Source organism: Heliangelus exortis, chromosome 8 (genome assembly GCF_036169615.1).
Source record: "Heliangelus exortis chromosome 8, bHelExo1.hap1, whole genome shotgun sequence".
Lineage (NCBI taxonomy): Eukaryota > Metazoa > Chordata > Aves > Apodiformes > Trochilidae > Heliangelus > Heliangelus exortis.
In genome coordinates, this window is record NC_092429.1 from 12,690,340 (window position 1) to 12,710,090 (window position 19,751).

Sequence of the window (19,751 nt, forward strand, 5' to 3'; positions counted from 1 at the left end):
TTTAACAATTACCAGAGTAGATCAAACAAAAAATCTACTGAGAAATGTAGAGCTAAAGTATATGGAACGAAGGAGGTATCTGAAGTGTCTACAAATGTCAGGTGCTGAGTGTTGCTGCATTTGTCCTTAGTACACTTGTCTTGGCAAGGGAAAGCACAATGTTTGTTTTCTTCACTTAGAATTTAAAGTTATTACAAGTGTAATACAAGTTTATATACAGGTTTCTGTCCATAAATGCTTATAACAGTTTGTATTTATATAGGATTCATCGTAGATAATGATCCCATTTGTGCAGTGCTGCCGAATAAACAGCAAGTGTGATCCAAGAAGACATAACAAGGAGAAGATAGGGTAAAAAATAAGTTCTATTTCCTTTATATGGAACTTTGGCAAATAAGGTACTTGAAGTGGATGAAGTAAGATCACAGAAAACATGTAGTTCACAAGGCAGGTGGAAATCTTATAAAGAATTCAAAATGGAGAGACCAAAATGATCCTGACACTGGAAAATAAACCTTGTGAGACTAAGTTTGATGTATTCAGTTAGTTTAAAAAAAATTTTAAAAAATTAAGGCAATGTGATCTGTGTTTATAGGTGCTTAAAGGAAGACAAGATTTCCAGTAATGGAAAGCTTTTTATCCTAGATGATAAAGATATAAAAAAATCCAGAGATTAGAAGTTAAAGCTGAACCTTTATTTTTTGTTTTGCCTTCCTCAGTACTGTAAGCAAGATTATATTATAGGATCATTCAGGCATATTTCATCTAATTAATTTCTTATCATTGAAAGGGCATTAGGGATTAGCTCCAGTCTTTGCCTATAGCACAGTTAAATCTCAAGAGGTCTAAAATTCTTTGGTCTAATGAACACCTTAAAGTTTAGAATAAAGCCTCAGTAAAACTTAATGACCTGATAGAGATGATCTGAGGGTTCCTTCTGGCTCAAACTCTAGGCTACTTTGTAATCTTTAAAAAAATCATATTTATTACCTGCTGCTGTGCTCGATAAATAAGCCACCCAGCACAACTGATCAAAGAGAGATGTCTCCCTTCAGCCAGCAGTGTACTTGAGAGAATAAGAGATAAGTGGCAGCTAACAGAAAGCACTTCCCTAAATCCTTGTATCATGAAGCACTCAATTAAAACACTCCTTTGACTCGCTAACGAGCCTCTATGAAGGCAAACTTAGATTCTTAGCCCCCAGCCCTACAAGCACCTAACATGAGTTCCACATGGAGACTCCTCTGTCTTTGGCCTCAAGTGACAGTGCTCATTATTAGCACCAGGGCTTCCAGGAAAGAAACCAAATCCTCAATCCTGAAATGGCTTGAGAGCTGGGGGAATGCACTCCCGGATACAAAGGTGAGTACCACTCCTCAGCAAGGAAGTAATGAGCTTTGCTTTATTTTTATCTGTAAAGTAAAGCTAAGTGTTCTAAAAAAGGAACTGGACTGTGTTTTTCAGAAAGTAAGAATTTACATGTGAGTCTTAGGGAAGAGATGGTGTGAGAAAAGATAGGATCTCAGAAAATGGACCTGAAAAATTCTGGGGTCAATCTGCTACTCTCAGAACAGTAGCAAAAAAATACATGAGAGATACTATGGAGGATAAGAAAGTTGTGGAAGATTCACAAATTCACTGTTATTTAATAGCATTTATTGAATATTGACTACAGTTCTGGGACTTGGAGAACAGATTAAGCTTTTTTAAAAAATTAAATTAATGATATAAAATATGAGTAACAGAAAATAAATTTTTCACCATAAAATACACTGCTTTTAATGATATTAAATGATAAAAATAAATCATATTGAATTAAATTTTTAAAAAATATCTTTTCTAACCTCTTCTGAATCTGCCCTAATATTCCTTTCATTCAGTCCTAGCAGAATTTGCTCCATTCTGCTAGATAGCACATGGATTTCTCCATAATATCTCAGTGTCTAAAATTTGCAGATTGAAAGATCTTCACATCATTTTGCAACATTTGCACCTAGACTCCTAACTTTACAAATGTTTTAGTAAATCAGTCCTGAAAAGTCATTGCTGAACTTACATGCAATATTAGATGTTCATAAATTTAAGCATCCCATGTTTTACTTGTTTTCTATATTCCATATAGTTGTGCTTCCATAAGTGTCCAGTGGTGCCATTTTTAACTAGGACTGAATGGATTACATACCATGATAATCCCTTTCTGACTCCATAAACTAAGTGTCCACCTGTTCAAATTCTCTTGTCATTTGGTTTCAATTGCTTAAAAATAATATTACATTATATAGATTTGCAACACAGCATGACACTAACACAAAGCAATGCATGAACACTATTTTTTGGCCATTTGTTTTAAATGAGAAATAAAGGTGCTCAGTTACATGATGTATATATTAATATATTTACTCTCTACATGTGCAAGGAGAATCAGTCTACTCAGCCAAAGGTCTCCCCAGTAAACAGCACTGAGCATTTATGCTCCACTGAGGCTTGCACAAACTGTCTATTTACATAGCTTTAATTTTTATAATTTAAATCCATCTAAAGTCACCAGTGTTTTTCTGGTGTGAACACAAGATGAAGATAACTGGTGATCTGCAATATTGGTTTCTCCCCTACATTAGCACAGATGTTTCTAAACTTGTAAGAAAATTGTATTAATTCTCTATGTTGAGTATAAATTCTCTAAGAAGCTTTTAAGTTTTCCTGGAGACAGCACCCATATGTTGAAAGCTAAATGCTCATGATTAACACCATTTAAATAAACTACTTACTGATGGTAAGTGGCTATATAACAGATAAGTATAAATGTGATGGGTTCAAAATCTCACTTAGCATGCTTTGGTTATTCAGTTGGTCTTTAAACTACACTGTACCATGTGGCTGCTTGAAATATCTGTTCTACTGGTTTTGAGCTGGAGGAAAGGATATGAAACACAACGGTTGTATGTTAAATACATAAGCCCCAAGATTTACTTAATGTTAAAATCTGTGTAATAAATACCTACTTTGCCTTTCACAGGTGTTAAATAGATACAATTTTATTATTATTTGCCATGTAATCAGTAGAGATTAAATATCTTAATAAGACTCAATTAAAATCATCAGATATTTATGATACTCACTGTAAAGCTTCATAAAAAATAAACTGCCACTACTTATAGCTCTCCTCAGACTACAATGTCTCTGAAATTGACTGAACCTCCACTGCCACAAGCAATAATTTGAGAACAGGATTATCTAATTTGCTGGAAAGTAGAGTACAACAGGGAAGTCTAATAGATGGTCAATTAATCAGCTAGTAGACAGGCAACTGCATGAGTGGAGTGTGTGGAAAGCAAAACATCGCTACCTTTGCCCAGCAACAAGAAATCCCCCCCCCCGGTATATACTAAACCATCTTTTTATTAGTTATCCAGACAAAGAATCATGTGAAATTACCTCTGTTCATGAAATTAACTTCATTCAAACACTACACAGAAGCACTTCCAGAATATAATTTTTGTGATCTTTTGTCTTTGTAGTATTGATTAAACGAAGATGATAGCCTCTTAGTATGAAGCTTGCCTGTGCTTTTCAGTCCTTATTTCAAAGACTTGTATTGTATAAATTATAATAGGGAGGTAACTGAGAACCATGGTTTCTTATTAAACTGTCAGTTCTGAGAGAAATTTGAGCTTCAGAAATAGCTTTCTTCTATGTTTATTGTATATGTGGATCAAAAAAAGAACTATCTGGGAACAAGCAGTCTTTGAATAAGTCAGCATGAATTCTGCCTCACACACAAACCACCCACCCAACATTAGAAGCCTATCATAAGATTAATAGATAGATATTAGAACTTTATGTCCTGCAGTTTTTCTAAAGAATATCTGAGTTTTAAAAACAGATGTTGAGATAAATATGCTAAGAGAAAATATTATGTGCGAGAAATGTTTGTGCAATTGAAGAAACCATATTTTTTCATTTTATTTATTTCATATAGTTACCATTTCATGATATCCACAGTAGCAAAAACTGCTTAGCAACAGATTGAAGAGGATTTGCATTAGATGATGTATGCATGAGCACCACCACATAAACAATTAGCATAAGCTAAACAATCTCACTATCACATATTATTGCAACTGCACATAAAACGGATGTTACTGCTTAATTATCACCGAAAAAAAGGTTTTATTTATTTATTTGTTCTTTTAAGGGTGAAGAGCAGCTGTTCTGAGTGCTGTAGTGTATGCAATACTTGTCTACTGACTGTATGCCATAAGTAAGACATGGTGATGTTATCACAGCATCTTTAAGGTTGGAAAAGACCTCTAAGATCATCAAGTCCAATCAACCCAACACCACCATAACTACTACATCATGTCCTGATGTGCTACATCCACAAAGTTTTTTAACACCTCCAGGGATGGTGAATCCACCACAACCCTGTGCAGCCTGTTCCAATACCTGGAAACCCTTTCAGTAAAGAAATTTTTCCTAATATCCAATCTAAACCTTCCCTGATGCAACTTGAATCCATTTACTCTCATCTAATAATTGGCTAAGTGGAAGATGAGACTCCCCCCAACTCACTACAACCTCCTTTCAGGCAGTTGTAGAGAGCTATAAGGTTTCCTCTCAGCCTCCTCTTTTCCAGACTAAACAACCCCAATTCCCTCAGCTACTCCTTGTAAGACTTGTGCTCCAGACCCATCACCAGCTTTGCTGATCTTCTCTGGATATGCCCCAGCAATGCAATGTCCTCCTTGTAGTGAGGAGTGTAAAACTGAACATAGTATTTGAAGTGCAGCCTCACAGATGCTGAGTACAGGACTTGTTGACACAAAGTGGGACATAATGTAATTTTACATTGGCATGAATGGACATCTAATTGTTGGTACTTCAATTTTTTTCATTAACATTTGTTAATGCCATTTTGTTGATTCAGAAAAGGAGAAAGTATAAGTTTGGCAAACATACAGCCTTGTTTTACAAAAATTCATACCTGTTTACTCAGTTGAAAAAACATTCCTTTCAGTGACAGTATTTCTCATATCCTTGGTGGATTTGTGCACACACAATAACTTAAGGAAAGGACAGAGACAAGCAGCCAAGGTCACTATGAGAAGTAGTGTGGTCAAGAGTAATCTGTAATTCTCTCCTTGTCACTCCTCTGCTGCAGAATGGCACAGCATAGCTGCAGGCATATTTAGCTAGGCTTTTGTTTTCACTCAATGAGGGAGTGGCAGACTGTTGAGATGACAAAAGGGTGGGTTGTTGTGTTTTTTTTAAAAAAACAAAAAACCACAACAAATCATCTATTAAATAACTTCTCAGATACAGACCCCTCAGCTTCACAATCTGCAAATGCCCTTGCTTCCCAGCTGATCCTGGATGAGAACAGAGCAATGTATCTTTTATTTTATGACATCTAGTCAATGAATTTGTAGCATTTCTTTCAGAGATGAATTCTGTTTCTATCGACTTACACCTTAGCAGTATGACTGCAAAGTGATGAAGGGCACTCCCCAATCAGATGTACCTAAACTGAGGTGGCAAATGAAATCCACGCTGAATGCATCACCCTGTTAAGCAAAGACAGCAGCTGACAGAAAATGATCCTGAGTACACCACAAAACTAGTCTGTGATACCCTTCTTCCTGCCTGAAATTTCAGTGCATATGTAAATTTCTTGACTCAACTGGTAAAAAAAGGGTGTTGTTTAGGGCATTCTCTGTCCAAGTGGACAAATTTCCTCTGGGAAATTTCCTCTACAGAGTACATTACAAACAGAAGAAAAATAGTCACAATTTTTAAACTCTGACATCAGACCATGGATTAGGACTTGGTTTTAGGCTCTTTGGAAGGAAAATGTGTGTGATGAGCACTGTTGCCAAAGTATCTCTACTTGAATACTGCGACATCTATAACTTGTACCCAACAAAGGCTTCTGGATTTTTCTGAATAAAGAAAATAAAAAATCTCATGTGCCATTTCTTCTTCAGTTAAGAGAATGCAATTAATCTACAGATTATTGGGAAAAACATTATTGTCTTAAGAAACTATAGGATATGGCTAATCCTACTTAGAAATTCTGTGAAGCAAATTAATTATTCTCGATTTTGCTGCTGACATTTCTTAAAGATCCTCTGCTCTCCTCTCTTCCACAAGAAAAACAGCATTTTGCATGTATGAAGAAAATTAAACCTAGTCGAACGTGTGCATTAGACCTGTTGGGTGGCCATATTTCCAGTCTTCAATTTTGTTATGATATTCTGTTTCCCCAACCCATTTTCCACTTGCAGTTCATGAGAACTTCTTTTGCTAGTGCAGCTCTTTCATAGAAATCATGAAATTTAAGATATACATACCAGGCTTTTTTTAACTGGTTCTACTATTTTCCTCAAGAAAGAAAGGATAAAGTCTGGCATTTTTCATTTGGACGCTGCACTTTATTGGAAGTGAAATATAATGGCTTTGGCAGTTTTTTTTAATCCAATCTACTGTTTAGTGCCCTCAAAAAGAATATTAGGGAACATGGCCAGAGTTGGCATTTTGTGATGGAGTCCATTTTTCTTCTATTGAGGATGCAGACACTGGCTGGCATTTCTCAATTAGGCCCTCTTTTTTCCCACTGATAAGGAACTCCAATGTGGCTTTCACTTTAAATTGCTCTATAACATGGATTGCTGAATACAGTAAGTCTGGTAAATAAGATGACAAAGCGAATAGCTATTTGTTATAAATTTATATTATTTCCAATGCTTGCAAATGACACCATCCTTTAGATCCAATACTTATTATTTGGGAAATTGGGATTTATTTGTATAACACTCAACAAAATAATTCCTTCAGTCTAACATGGACAATTATAATAAATCACTATTCTTTCCCTACTGTTTAGCAACTAATTTTAAAGACAATTGAATTACACTAATGAATGGACTAATCAGCTTTAATTTGAGTCAATATAGTTGTTTTCATTATGTTTTATTTTGTAGCAAAATATGTAAGCTTCAGATGTACATACAGTAAAATATCCAGTAGCCATATGCATCGATGGCTATTATTCAATTAACCCACTTGCATGGATAATCAATCTACATTAATTTGGATAGGGCGTTCATCAACCAAATTAGGCATGTGCACAGAAATCAATTGCCTTTTAAGGTGAAAAGTTGGACGAAAAACGTGAAATTTGCTTTGTTGATTCTGCCTAGCCTTTCAGCAGAAGCAGAGAATGAATAAAAAAGTTACTCTTATGCTGAATCTTTAAAATTCAAACCATTTTTTTATCTCTTTCCAAATCTGTTAGATATATTTGTGCAATTGTCCTAATACATATGTTACAACTTATTCTTGCTCTGTGAAAGATTCTGATCAAATGGTATGCTAGGACTGGTAGAATAATGAAAAAAAAAACCAAAACACAAAAAACCAACAAAGAAACTTGGAAGGAAGCTTTTTCTGAGGTCTATTTTGAAAAGCCTAAAAGTGTTAACTTCCTTTTTGGATTTACTTTAAAGACTAAAAATTTCTTATTTCATCCAGCATCAGGCATCAGGGGTTCTTACTGGTATGTTCAATGATTAAAAAAGTTTACAAGGGAATAAAATCATTTTACCATAGCCGTGCAACAAAACTGTCTTTAAAAAAAATTGTGTAGCCTTTTGCCTAAGGATCTATCACCCTGATAAATTAGGAAAGAAATTGGAATTATTTAGACAATCTCGTGTTACAGGCTCAGAACAATGTGATAACCCAGCTCCCAGTTATTCTCCTTAGCAGCTTTCCATTAATACAGTTTTCCTTGCAGCTCTTGCCTTCACCAGAAGATTAGGGTAGACCTAAGGCTTTGTGGCTTCCCTACACATTCATTCACATGACAAAGCAAGTGAGATGCTTCCTAACTGGCCACAAAACTGAGGAGAGCTAAGTTGCCTTTTAACAATCTCATAAATCACAAGATGAAATTTAAATGTATCCTTTGCAGGAAAATCTTATGGCTTGGAGAGGTCAGTAGTCATTATTACCTAAAATTTGGACTACGACTTAAAATTGCTGTTAAAAGTTGACTTGTAATGGATTGTATCTGTGAAAAAAGCCTCAGTGAGTTCTCTGATCAGTAAGATTTGTCTAAGCAAAGAATAATCAAAGCAGAATTAAGTTTAAATTATGCAAATAATTTTCCATTTAGGAATCAAATCCTCCAATAAATTATTTGCGGAAAAAAAAGTAAAAAATAAGTACAGTTTATCAAAAAAGTACATGGAAAATACCAGGATTAAGCTAGTTAACCCTGTGTACTTATAAACTGAAAGAATTTGAAGTTTATGCATACCCTGCACAGCAAGAACAAATTTTGGAGTAGCATCTGATCAACACTTTTTCAGAAGACAAGGTGAAGGATAACCCTCAAGGGCAGAGTTGCAAGTTCTTTTAAGACAAAGTAAAAATGCCAATCAAAGTACAGATGGTTTTTCTCCTGAGAGGTGATTATTTTTTCAAAGATGGTTTCTAAGGAGGATGGCTTAAACACATCAACTAAACTTCTTAGTAGCACTGTAATAGCAGAAACCAAAAGAAAACATATCTCAGGTATAACCTCTTAGGCACTTTAAAAAGACAATTTTTCTTTCTGTAAAAACAAACAAAAAAACAAAAACAAAAAAAGCCAAAAGACCCCACCACCCCAACAAAATCAAACCTACAAGTTTTATCCTTCTTTAGGCACTAGAATAAACTAACTTAAAATTCCTGATGAACTTGTGGTCTCATCTCCACTCTCACTGAGAGTGTCTGAGGGTTTTTTTAAGCCATGTGACAATGTTTTACCACTTAATGATTAGTTGCAGAAATGATGGCAAAAAAAAAAAAAAAAAGCAGAACAGGTGGTACAGAATCACATCCCTCAGCTATGGAATAATGTTATGTAGACAGGGTAAAAAATATATTCCATTGCTATTTCATTATTTTTTTATTGATTGGTTAGGTGTCTACAAGATTTGAAAATCCTGCTGTTTAAAGTATGATTTTTAGGAAAAACACTGGTAAAAACCCGACTTCTGTTCAGTGATACCAAACACCTTGGTTTCTCACAGTGTAACTAATTGGACTTAAGTAAACAACTTTGTTTACAATACATACACTCCGAATCCTATAGATTTGCTGAACTAGATAAGATAAAAATAGAAGGGGTTTTTTTCTGACTAGAGAAAGACAGAATTTTGAGGTTGTTTTTTTGTTTGTTTGTTTTCTTTTAACAAACTTTCCATCCTCAGAGAAAAGGGAGAAAAAAATCTCAAGAAAACTGCAAAGACTGACCTATGTTTTGCAAAAGTTAGGCAAGTTCAAGCCCTCTTTAGGGCTGAAAGTTTCTGTTAAGCTAAGTGTGTCCATTTCTGCTGTACACCATACAGGTGTAAAACCTTATGGTATTGCTATAGAGTCACTCTGGTGAACAGAACTTGTAGGAGTTGCCTACAATATATTAATTTTCATGGTCATAAGATTAGTTGTAACCTATGTAGATGGAAACACTCTGGATCTTTATATAGAGATATTATTAATTTAAAAATGCTTTAGTGTAATTCATAGAAAGATTCAGAAAATGTATAGGTTCATATTTTTAAAAGCAGCCTTGTTTTTCTGGAAGCAATACACTATGGTAGATGGGCATCCTAAAATTTTAGTTGCCTACCACTATGGCATTTATAGGCACACTGATGTCTCCTTTCCATAGGTAGCCTACAACTCACGACCCACCCAATTAATATTGTAGTAGCCAGAATAAAGTTTGTCTAGAGAAAGCTCATACTGAAGAAACATACCACAAGAAAAAGTTCTTGACAAAAGTGCTCCTAGCAGCTACCTCTCAAAAATAAAGCTTCAGCTATCACTGCCTCTGTACTAGAGGAAAGCTTTTGTAGCTACAAGAAGAAAACAAGATGGTCCAAATCTTATCTGACCTCTTACATCAGTTCAGAAAGATCCCAGCAGATCTTGAAGACTCATACTATAGGCAGATTTTTAAAAGATATCCAGGTACTGAATACCCTGAGGAGCTTCACACAGGAATACCTATGCTTTATGTCACTTGCCTGATAACCAGACCCACAGTCAGGCTTAAAAAATATATGAAGAGAAAAAATATCTGAAAATAGACTTTAGGAGCTAGAAAGCAAAACTAATCTCAAAACCAGTAAGACACCTGCCCCTGCTTAGGAGCATTTAGCACTTGTGAAGCTGGATGTCTAAATTATTCCCCTCCTCATCCCCAAGGGAAAAGCCCCTCTGATGGTTCAAATCTCAGAAATCTGACTTGAAATGTTGACAACTGCCTTTAAGGTTCTCAATCTGCATGAACTGGACAGATAAGAATCCAAATCTCTTACCTTGCAAGGAATTATTTCAGATGTGCAGCTAATATTGCAATTCTACTGCTAAGGCTACTCCAGTCAGTGTAAATGTCTGAAACAGAGTCTGTCATCCTAGGTGACTGCTTTACTACTTGAGCTCATAGAAGAGATGGGAGCTGGCTTCTGCTGTCTGGTTTTTTTGGACTGCTTATGAAATATCCATCTAATGGAAGATGTATTTTGGTTTAGTTTGGGGCTTTTTGGTTTTTTTTGTTTGCTTGATTTGCTTTGGCGTTTTTGTTTTTTGTTTTGAGTTTGGTTTTATTTTCTAATTAAGGAAAAAAATAACTAAAAAAGTTCTACTTTGATAATTAATTCAAGGTTTGAGTTGGTAAAGTGACCCTCTTGAGCACCAGAAAGTCTCAGGTTTCAAAATCAGGGCTCACAATGGCTTTTAGAAGATGTTTCTTTGAATTCAAATTTAGCCCTTTTTGCTCCAAATTCCTTGAAGTTGTCAAAAGGCAACAGGAACATGCAGGATCAGACTAGTCATTTTAAATTAATCTAGAAAACCAGGAATAAGGAATTTTGAAGTTACCAAAATAATCTGGATAACATTTTTGGATCTGGCATATAAGTTAAGACAGTTGCAATACTTTGTACCTTGAGTCAACTGCTACCTCACCCCATTAGTCTCCAGTTTCCTTCACAACTTCTGCACCAATTCTAATTTATCTTTCTTGTCAAGATGATGACATTCCCATTATTTCTTACTCATTAAAATTGAGGAAACAGTAGAGAAAGTGAAGTGAGAGATTTTCAAAGGTAGTAAGGGCAACTGGGTACCCAGTTACTATTCCAAGTCAATAGGAGTTAGGTCCTTGGCTTTTTTTTATGTCCTTTCACTCCCTCTGCTAACAACTACAAGTTTCATTTCTGCTGGCCAATCTTTTTTCTTAATACAGAAACAGAAAAATATTTGAAGTACAGGAAATAAAGAAAAAAACTTTTTCTATTTTTCTGAAACCAACAAAAATAATCAACACCTGTGTTCCCTTACTTTCTATAACCTTTTCACACTGCTTTCACTCATACCAGAGGAAATAGTATGGCAAGTAAATACACTGCTGTTGATCTGGAACATCAGCAATGTCAATCTTTGTGGTTATCAAGAATACAATGAATGCCTTTGACACCTAGGACTGTAAGAAGAAAGGTTTTTGAGTGATTTTAGTTCCTTGCTTCATTCTTTACCAGACTATTATTAAAACTGAAAGCTTCACAATTTTCTCATTAAAGACCTTTTCAAATAGTTAAGAATATGCTTTCAAGCTGTAACCGTAACACTATGAGTGGCTGTGCCTTTATCCAGAAAATATATACACATTTTGTTTGTGATGCTGTCTAAAATCTTGACAGCTTAAGAATTCATCTTTGGAAGTGTAGATTCATTTCTGCTGTTAGTTGCAAGTGAGTAAATGCCTTTCTTTTATAGGTTGGATCCAGTGCCACACTGATTATGCAAATAGCTTTTGTGAATGCCTCAGGCATACACTGCTGAAATTGGAAGGTAAGTATCTCAGAAGGCAGGCCTGGATTTTGAAGACAATGAGTTGTTCTTATATTCTTGCATTAGTAAGTTATAAACTACTGATAAATCAGTTCCCTTTCTCCTTCTACAAGGTGCAGCTGGTTCAAGCTGTCTTAAATACAGTTTTGCTTCACAGGACAGGCTTGTTAAAATTCACACTGTGAGATACAATTGTTTTATTTGAAAATTCTGTTACCAAAAGGAAAAAATTATTATTATTTTTTAATTTTATAGCAAACAAACATAACTGATGTTAAAAAAATCTGATCAAAAATAATGAAATAGTTGTCCTGGACATTTCTTCTTCTTCTCCTCACTATCCAACACAATTTCCCATCTTGAAAAAGAAAGGAAGCTTATAAAAATAAATAAAAAAAACCCAAAAAACCGCAACAAAACAGAAGCACCAAAAAAATAACTGTTTCTGGTCAGCTTTGATGATGATGCTAACCAAGCTATTGCTTCCAGTGGTTTCTTTAGAAAATCAAATGAAAGTTCTACCTCTACAGATTTAAAGACAGAGAATCCCTGAGTGGAATTTAGAAACTAAACAAACTGACTTGAAATGGGAGTAACTGATCAGGTTGATTAGATTCCACAGACCCCTGGCACACATCTTCAGACATGGAAAATCCACTTTATCAGGATCAGACTCAAAACAATATGCAATATGTTAGAAACAGGAGATGTGTGCTTTCCTCTGCTCCTCCCTCTTGCATGTTAAAGGGTAACTTTTTTTTTATTAATGACTTTGCAAGGAAAAACTCTTGAAAAATAGATAAGGACTAATTGTGCCCGAGATTATTATGTTTGGTGTCGATCTTGAAAATAATGACGATTTACTTGTATTATGCCTCTATCTAGGAAATCCTAAGAAGGAAATATTTTAGGTTTATTTTTAATTCACAAAAATCAGAAGACTGAATCTCCCTCAACTGAGCCAGGGATTTATAAGGCTGTTAACCATTAGGACCAGAGCCATATCCTGACACAGATTCATGAAGAAATACCACTCCAGAACACATGCATGTTAAATCTTCCTTGCTCTGTTGTTTTGGAAATACACCAGATATCTGAACATGCTTGTAACATCTGACCCTTTTAAATTTGGGAGTTGGAAGAATCCACAAGTATATTGGTCTGTTGTACTGCATTCCCTTACAGAAAGGAGTTTTAATTATGTTTATTTAAAATACAGGTGGTTTTCCTGAAGAGATAATGCAAGAAGTCACTTGGAGATAAAGAGACAGTAGTATAGAAATTGCTTTGCTTTTCTTAGATTTTCTTCTGTTTTTTTCTACTACAGTCCCTCTAGCAACAATACTATCTTTCTCTTCTGTATATCTTTATCCTCCCAATCAAAATTACATTCTAGATAGCTCCACATTATGGAACACCAAAATGTAAATAAATACATTCACCATCTACCCTCAACTTCTCACTGCCTCCTTAACTCATCAAAGATCTGGTTGTTAGTATCCTATCAGTAAGCTCATACAGCTATACTAGAAGCATAGAATCTTCCTACCTTATGTCACTTCCCATCCTGACTTACTTTTGTGTCACTTTCTTCAAAGAAATCTGGGGCAACAAATTACATCTGTTAACTATTTATCCACTTTTTTTAAACCCCCTTCGACTTGCTATTGCCTAAACTGTGAGTTTACAGCCATGCAGCTGTTGGGATATTAGGATGTTTATGTCTCCATTGAATGTTATAAAATATTATGGAGTCATTGAAAAGGCAAAGGTTGACATTATATCTCTACACAGACTGGCTCTGCAGAAGATTGAACTCATGAACTGGAACGGGATGCAGGTGACAAGAGTTCTAGTCTGCTAGCACACCTTAAAATTTAGGTCTCTTGTACTGCACAAGCACAAGAAAGCAAATAGTAGGTGATATTTAGTTTAGTTCAGTGAATTCTACTTCTGGTCATAGTAAACTAAACTGAAATTATGTTAAAAAGTCCATATGAATAAATATGATCATCTCGCAGCATTTTGCTGGAGTCTGTAAACTACCAGCAAAACTGCAGATTCTGACTTTGGTAAAGTTCTAGTGATGGTAAAAAAGTTATTTCAGGGCTTCAGGGAGAATATATTAATAATGGATACACATAAGGAGAATGCTATTCTTTTACTGTATTACTTTTAAAAGCATTCAATAGCTTTTTTCACTTTCACATTATTATAATCATCCAGTCACATTTAAGATTTCCAGCAGTCTTTAGTATCTTCTGCAACTACTTTATAGTGTACATAACTCTAATCTGATTAAGTTTTGGAATCTTTTTCAGAATAAGTATTTCATAAAATGCTAGACAAGGGAGTGACATTCATACTGGAAAGATGTAAGAAACATAAAGGCTACCTGTGATATAAAGCACCTCTTTTCATTAAGTTCATAAAGATTCTTAAAGTTTCTTGGAATGAAATAAGTTTTATCTGGTTTTTAATTTAATTAATTTAATAATTTAATTTAATTTTAATTTAAACTAGTTGACTATTCATTGAGAAATTAGTATTCTAAAAGGTGACTCTAAGCCAGATAAGTCAAGAAGAGACTAGAATCTGTAGTGAAGCCGGCTGGAATGAGTATCAAATACCTTATGAAAATTTGTGTATTTTCCATGCCCCACTACCCACTAGTATTAAATCAGAACCTTCTGAAATATTTTGCAAAATAAATGACAGAAAAAAGGCCAAATCCAGAATAACTAAATTGTTAGTTGTTAATTAATTCAGGTATGGAAACTCTAGGTGAATTTCCATCTGTATTTTATAATATATTAGGTTACAAGGTTTTCTGACATGAGTATTTCTCAGCATTTCCAGGTGGAACCGTTCCACTTCATATCAATAATTAAATGTTTATTAGAGCAAAGACTTGAACTACTGCCTTCCTCTTTCCAAATGAGTGTCTTGAATATTGGCTGTTGAATACTGCTGCTGTCTTTGGCCAAGTAAGTTACCTAAGGTGGATTAGCACCAGGAAGAATTATTAAGAAACTCTTGCTCACACTGTATCTCCTCAAAGCCCTGGGGAAGTGAAGAGTGCACATTTGACTCTGCATGACTGTTCTTCTGTTAAGTGTAAGTGAAAGTTCAAAATCATTTTAAATCTCAGAAATAAAACATCAATTGTGATATGAAATTCTGAAAGCTTGGGATTCCTATCTTGCAAATGCATATATTTCTAAAATATCTTATAAATAAAAAAAAAGAATTATAAAAAAATTACTCTAATATAAAGGATAAGTCTAGCAATAGACATTTTTTTTCTATACTCAACCTGAAAGCCCAAGAAAGGCCACTTCCTATTACAGTGAACGAATTTGAAGACAGCTTTATTGCATTTAAAACATACTCTAAAACACTAAAGGACCAAACTAGATCTCTCTGTTCTCAATGCTCAGATCAGCTTGGCTATGCAAAAGCCCTCTGAACACACCCCTGAATTAGATCCAGAGATTGAATGTATTGAATGTTTGGGAGAAGAGAATCGCCTATGGAAGGAACACTTAGAAGAAGATAAACTGCAGGAGACTTTTAACAACAAATTCATGAAGTGGAAAAAATAAACCCAGAAACAACTGCTTGAGAAAGTTAAACAGTAGGAGACTTTTAACAGAAATCACAAATAGCAGTGAAACAAAAATAAGCCAGAAAAGCAACTGCTAGAAAAGCTAAGCAGCAGGAGACATAACAACGAAATGAGTAAAACAAGAAAAAGGCAAGGAAACAGGAACTGAGGGATGTTAACCAGTAAAAGATTTCAGACAATGAAAAGCAGCAGTTATACCAAAGTAAGCCAGAAAAAACAACAGCTAGGAAAAGATAAGGAAGATCATAGTGAAATCAAAGAAAAAAGCCTTTTCTAGAAGGAAAAAAACTTTAGTTCCTTTGGCATGGAATAGAGGTATATGTTCTGTAAGCCTCAGATAGTGACAGAGAAGAAAATACTGTACAGAACTGCTTACGTAGAAATGTCACTTTCAAAAGATAATGCTTTATAACAGTTTCCAAGGTTACACATGAAAAAAAGAGAAGACATATACATAATGTTTGTTTTATGTCTTCAGAAGATCCTTACTCTACATGTGGCTGGACTTTTAAGTAAAACCAGCTTCTTCGTTCTCTACAAAGATTTCACAGAACCCCGGTATGTACCAGGAGAGCTCATTAACTTGCACTGTACACATCAAAGAAGCATTGCCATGAGAAAAATCAGCATGGTTCAAAATGAGGAGATAGCAGACTGGAAGAACAGGCAACAGGCACCCACACATAGCATTTAAACCAGAGAAATGAAGGCATCAGAAGTAGATTAGAAGTAAAGAGTAGAAGGAATGAGTTTTCTCCCTTTCTCATTTTGGGAAAAAAAAAATAAAATCACTATACCAAATCTGTAATTTGAGGAAGGCAGGACTGAAGTGTATAACAATGACCACATCAAAGCTACTGAAAGAGCAATCAAAATATATTTATATGAAGATGTTTTCTGTCATGATTCACCTAAGTTTTGTTGAAAGTTTTTGTTGCTTGAAATGTTTCTGCAGGACTGGGAGAAGTGCAGAAATGTACTCAAATTTCCCATCTGGAAATGAGGGTATGTGGGCTGTACATGTCAGTAGGTATCAATGCTGATGTGCAGGCCAGCATGGCAACAGGGCTGCAAGGATTTGGATGGGAAGTATCCTGTACAGCTCGTCTGACCTGCTATGCAGACAGAGCACTTTCCAGATACAAGTGGAATTGGAAGATGGTGCCTTGCATAGATGCAAACTGCCTTACATAACCTGCCTGGATGTATATTGCCTCTGTTGTGAAGATGGGTCTTCACTGCCACCAGATTTGTATTTTTTATATTAACTTAATGACAAACATACACATGGAAAAGTCTGAAAGATGAAAGGATACAAATCTATAAAAGTAAAACAATACCCATAATAATTATTTTGGTCCAGAAAAGTTCACTTATTCAAATCATATACCTGTCTCATTACATGTATTTTTATAAATTTATGTGACGATATTTTTTATTATAAAAATACAGTTTTGATTACAAGCATATATATTTGCCAACAGAGAAATCCAGCACCAGACAGATCCCTCAAAATTAACTGAATCAAATAACTTCTTTAGAAAGAAGTTTGTTTAGAAACAACTTGTGGAAGTTTTGTGAAACATCACTTCAGAACAAAAAAATGAAAAATTACAAAGGCAGCCTACCCTAACTTCCATACAGAAGAGGATTTAGGGCTGTATTTTACAATCTTCCCTTAAAAAGATCTGTGCTTCCTTGTATAAATAAATACCGCACAAAAAATTGTTGCTCTCCAAATGACTGCCTATCTGACACAGAGTAGCAGGCCAGAGGTGCTCAGCCGAAACACAGTAACAAGCTGATTTATTTGGGTTTCATTCTGATTGGATTCAGGCAGAACACTTCAAAAGTACTTCAGGCCAAAATGATCCACAGCTGCTAAGAGTCTTGTTTTTGTCCTGTCTGTGCAACACGGATGAATTTCACACAATCTCCCCTGGGAAGGGAGACTTGAAACAGGGAGAAATGTGTCCTGCAAAAACCTGTTTCTACACTTACTTTACAGATGGAAAAAAAAAAAACATGACAAAGACTAAGAGCTTGAATATTTTTTTTCTTTATAGTTGTAGAAAATATTAAACTACTGTTTTCTTTTAGCTTCTCTAAAATGTATCTTTTCCATTTTTTCATTAATAAGAATTTGAACATTAATACAGAAAACCTACTCATAGTGAAAGAAAGCAAGCATTTGGGTAAAAGCAAACTGATAGTTACAGAAAATAAGGTATTATTTGTGTAGGGGGTCTCAGAATATAGCAGGCCAAAGTTTTCAACACAGTACTCAAGATTAAGAAGCATTTAAACTATACCCATGTGTGTTGACTTGGTGGTTTTTTTGGTTGAAATTGTCATTTTAGGATTTCCTAAATGATGGATTGGTTTGTGGGTTTGTTTGGTTGTTTTTTTTAATTTGAAATATTTGATTTTTTTTTTTTTTTTAAATCTTGTTTGAATTCAAAGAACTGTAAAAGCAGTCAAAGTAGTAAGCTTTATCAATGCCTACTGGTCTGAAGTTGTCTAAAAACCCCAAAAATTAGCTAACAGTAATATTTGTTCACTTGTCACTGTTAACCAGTGAGATGTCATTTGGTGTGAGAGGCCCAGCAAAGCAGGATGGGTGGTTTTGCCCAGCTATATGAACACAAAAGTACATAGGACAGAGACTGAACAGCAGTTCAGTGTAATTTTTCTATAGCTTACCAACAGATAGAAGAAAGCTTACTCTCCATCTCACCTATGATCAGTGTGAGTGCCAGTAGGATTTTCAGCTGATCAGCTGGATAAACATGGATCTAATTCTGCATTAGTGAAACCAAATACAATCTTACTAATTCGTTGAGAGTAACAGCACCTCTCCTTGTCTGAAACTGTTTCTCTTTTTAGCCAAGTGAGTTTTTAAAGCTTAAGGATGCAAACTTAGCTAACCAAGATCCCAACGTATTTTTTTGTAATTCATTCTTCTCTTTCAAATTAATTAAGACTTTTCTTTATAGAAGAACAAGTAACTAAACATACACACAACAAAAAACTAAACAACCTCTCATTTACTAAGGCATCGAGCACAAGCCATGGATTCAAACTAATGGAGAAAAGACAGCTAAATCCATGGTGTGTTACTTTGTGGTCTAAAACATCAGGGAAAATCAACATCCTAGGAGAATAAGAAATAGAACAGTTTATTGCTTATTATTTATGGACAACAATCACTAAATAGTTAAAGTTCTTAATTTTTTCTTTTTTTTTTTTTAAGAAAACAGTGACAAAATCCTTGCATACAAGCACATTTTATACATTCTAAAGGAAATCTCTGCAACCTGATTTCTGTGGTCTGGGTCATTGCAAAACTAATTATAATAATCTTCAGAGAGCAACAGGTATTTCTCTGGTACTACCTAGTACAAATGAACGATGCCTCTGTCTGCTTATAATTCTTCTGCTTAATAATAATAATGAGACTTGCAGTCATATTATTTGTAGCAATCACAATAGAAATGATTTGGCAGAACTGATGGAATGAATTTATGTCACATTACATTTTTACCCTTGAGTTACTAATTGGTCAGCACTGTGCTCATTCCTATTAGTGGGGTTTTTTTTCTGTCTTACTAATTTGTACTGACAGAAGTGAACAGTGACTTCCCCAAAGGGTGGAAAGGCAAGCTTAGGCCAGGGAGCATGGCTGCTGGATCACATGCACAAGCTCTCTCTGTTAAAATTCTTCTGCATGCCCAGTCTGTGCCTGAAGAGTGACTGACAGTTTAGGTACAAATCCTCATCTTGGTGTTTGTTCCCTAAAGTCCTTCACCCTAGTTGCTGCTATGCAAGACAGAGCTGCCATAGATATCCCTTCTGATCGGTTTTTCAAAATTTCAAGCACATTTTTTTAAAATATGACTCCAAAGCATGACTATGTTGAAACACTGCTTTTGGACACTTACCAAATGGATTATTATTTTTTTTTTAATGACATTTGATTTTTTAAAAAACTGCATATCTTTAGATATGATAATACATATATATATAATACATAAAATAATGAATGTACAGAACTTAAATATTTCTATGAATTTTTAATCCAACTTAATTATAATTTTGTTTTTCAATATGGACACAAACACATTTTTTAAAACATTTTTAAACAGAACTTTTATTTTAAGCACAGTTATATTGATAATCACAGAGTGGTTTGTATCTTATTGTATTATTTTGAAAG